This window comes from Pinus tabuliformis, chromosome X (assembly GCF_031772625.1).
Source record: "Pinus tabuliformis cultivar Carrire ecotype Pingquan chromosome X, CPIR1, whole genome shotgun sequence".
NCBI classification, from domain to species: domain Eukaryota; kingdom Viridiplantae; phylum Streptophyta; class Pinopsida; order Pinales; family Pinaceae; genus Pinus; species Pinus tabuliformis.
Window position 1 is genome coordinate 1,264,225,593 of NC_142308.1, and position 3,610 is coordinate 1,264,229,202.

A 3,610-nucleotide genomic window follows, 5' to 3' on the forward strand; every position below is an offset into this window, starting at 1 on the left:
GTTATCACTGTCTTCTTTGGATGAGGAACTATATTCTTTGGAGAAGTGCCTCTTGCTTATTGTGCTTGGCCATAAACAAGACTCTTTTGTTGAATTCTTCTTCATTATCACTGTCTTCTTCGGATGAGGAACTATATTCTTTGGAGAAGACACTTTTCTTAAACCATTTTTTCTTTCCTTGCTTATCGAACTTCTTAGGACTTTTATTCCCTTTCATAATACCCTCATTTTTGTGAGGACATTTGGCTACAAAATGCCCAACCTCATGAAAATCAAAACATAGTAATGGAAGTTTACCTTTTAATTTTCCTGTACCTATTCTCAATTTCCATGTGGAGTGTGAAAATCATTTATCTAAGAATTCTTCTTCATCTTCTTCCTTTTCCTCATCCTTACAATTGCAAGTTCTTTCTTTCAGAGTTTTCTTTTCCTTACTATTCTTCTTGGATGTGGAAAATGTTGTTTCTTAGTGAGATGTGCCATCCTCTTCTTCAGTATTCATTTCATATGCCATAAGAATTGCATGCATTTCATCTATGCTAAGATTGGTCAAATTCGATCTATCTTCCAGGATAGACACCTTAGGGTTAAACCTTAATGGTAAGGTTCTGAGGATCTTTCAAAAAACAATTTTCGTTTCAACGGGTACTCCCAAATCTTCCAACGTATATGTTGTTTTATCAACATGCTGAAAGTATACACCAATATATTCATCTTTCTTCATTTTGAGTTTCTCAAAAGGTTCCCTGAAAATTTGAATCTTTGCTTCTTCCACCTTTGAGTCACCTGCATATATATTTTCAAGCTTCCCCCATACCTCTTTAGTTTTTTTTGAACTCAACCACTTAAGATAAATAGATTCGATAAGACCACTAATAATAAGATCTTTAGCCTTTGCATCATATACCATATTTTTCTTACCTTGTTCATCGTGGGTCGGTGTGAAGCCTTTGTTAACAATTTCCCATATTTCATATCCTTTCACTAGCAAATGAACCTGCATTCTTCCACTCCAAAGTGCATAGTTATTTCCATTGAACAAAGGAACACTATTCTTAGTAAACGCCATGATCTCCTTCTCATTAGACTTCTATTGAATGAACCAAGCTTTTTTATTAATTTTATTTTTTTACTCCAAAAATAGTGAATCATCCCCCATGGTTGACATCATCATCTTGAAGCCTATTGGTTCTTACAAATTTTATTTTGGTTGTACATTTTTCTTAGGAGACCCATTTTAGACCTCAGAATTCTACTAATGCATGGTATGAACACCTAACCATTCTCCATGATGGGAGTTAATTCTTAGTTTAGAAAAAATTCTACAATAATGTTCCCATCCTCCTTGTTTTCCCAAAGAGATAAAAGTGTATAGAATGCATGGATTCTCATGATCTGTAATTATAGCTTCTGTTCTTGACCATATTTCAATTAATTCCTTATTGTGTGCAAGGAGAATCATAGGTGGCATGTTATTTTTTGAGATAGACTCCATTAACGCATCTTGAGCAGTCATGGTCCTTCCTTTATTTAAACAACAATTTTTTGCAGTTTTCATTAATTCAATTGCACCAACCGTTACTATGGGCATTAACTTCTCTACTAACTCAACCATGCCCTAAACTATAGATCGTGGGCTCACAATGCTATGTAAACACATGAGACTATAATTTTTAACATTCATTGAGCCCCTACTCTTATACATATTCAATTAGAGAGTTGGAGGCCTGAATGTCTAGGTATTTTTCTTCAATAGCATTTCCTAATACTTATGGGATCACAAGATTCAGGCTTGGCCGACTTGACCTTAGCACCTTTTAAATATGTACATAGCATTGTATGTATAAAGCCTAAATCCCTTGAGACATTTGCCCGCAACACCCTTATCTCATGATAATTAGTGAGAAGACCCCTTTTTTTGCATGACCCCCTGGTCATCAAAACATGTGCAACCACTGCAAAACCATAACCTCGGCATGCCTTTCGTCTTTTGACAGAACTATAAAGTGCGGGTAGAATATTCCATCACCCGAATCTATCACTTTGCATTAAATATTTGTGCTTCATCCTTTTAACTATGTGCCCTTCGCCATAGCTATTGCAATTGCCTTTGTTCTAGAGCTATGCCTGTAGCCGTAAAACCCTACATAAAACATGAACCTGGAAACCTGCTTTCCCATAACTTCTTATGAAGTGAAATTGCATACACCTTATGAGCTTGCAAGCTTCTAGCCTGGCCTACCTATGAGCACCACTGGAATTTCCACTCCTCTTCCTTTGCACTCTATTATTGACGATTCCGAGTTTACACCACCTTCCACCTCTCGCCCTTTGAAGACCTCTACATGTAGAACTCTGAAGACCTCTGTCTGTCAGCCCCACTATAATATCTGACTCCTATTTCAAATTTCTTTGGGGTTTTTTGGGCTTCCAAGATTTCGATCTTCCGACCTTCTGGGCAAACTATGATAGCTGTCAACTAGATTCTAGGCTTCCAAGTGAACAAAATCTAGATTAACAACAAGAAATAGCTCAAAATTCAAAGTTCTTATATTGTCTCGAAACTTGTATGACTGCGTCCGTGTCATCAATACAATTGCAACGTGATTCATTTCACTAAAAACTGAGTCTGGATGAAGGAGAAAGGGCCTGCTATTCGTTTTCATAAACAACTAAAAAAATTGTAGAACATGACAGAATGATGACATGGCAGTACAGTCACCATGATGGGAATCTTCTTCAGTTTTCACCCAATGAGGCAGTGAAAGTGTCACTTACAGATTCACCAGTTTGGTTGCATGAAGGTGAAATTTCCTAATTATCCTAAGTTGGAATTTGAATTCGTTTTTATTTAAATATTATTATATATTATATATAATTATTATTTATATTACAATATTTTTTTAACAATATATATATATATATATATATATATATATATATATATATATATATATATAATATTAATTTAAATTAAATTTGAATTCACCAACGGTAAACTTAAATTCAAATCCAATTTGAATCGGTGGTAAAGTCAATCTAAAAGGGTGGCAAGTTTTCAAAACTCTAACGACGGAAGTGTATGGGACGGGTGGAGGCGGGGTCGAACCCGTGACCTCCCTTGCCCAACTACCATTGCCCACCATTGGGCCACAGGCAAGACTTTAAAGGGTTAGCTGCAGACTTCTATTTGAACCTTGCAGAATTTCTAATGGTGGGGGTGGAGGGAGCCAACCCTACAGGCTAGCCCCCTCCCCATGTGACCACGTGCCAAAACTGGGGGCTAGGGCTAGTGCTAAGCGTGCCCCTAGTCCTGCATAATGGTTAATTAATCATGGCTAACATTAAGTAATATGAATATTAAGTTGGCGGAATTCTAGAGGCACGCCAAATTTGGTGGAACTGTCAGTTTTGGCAGTGCTAACTAGAGTCTTCTCCAGATTTAGTGGGATTTCCTAAGGAAGAATTGGATGAAGCATATCTTGCTCAATTTTCGACCAATTTTGGGAAATGAATAGTCATTACTAGATTATGTTGACATTTTGAACTCATTAATGCAAATTGCAGAGGCAAAGAACAACTTTTTTGCATGATATTCTCATGTTGAAGA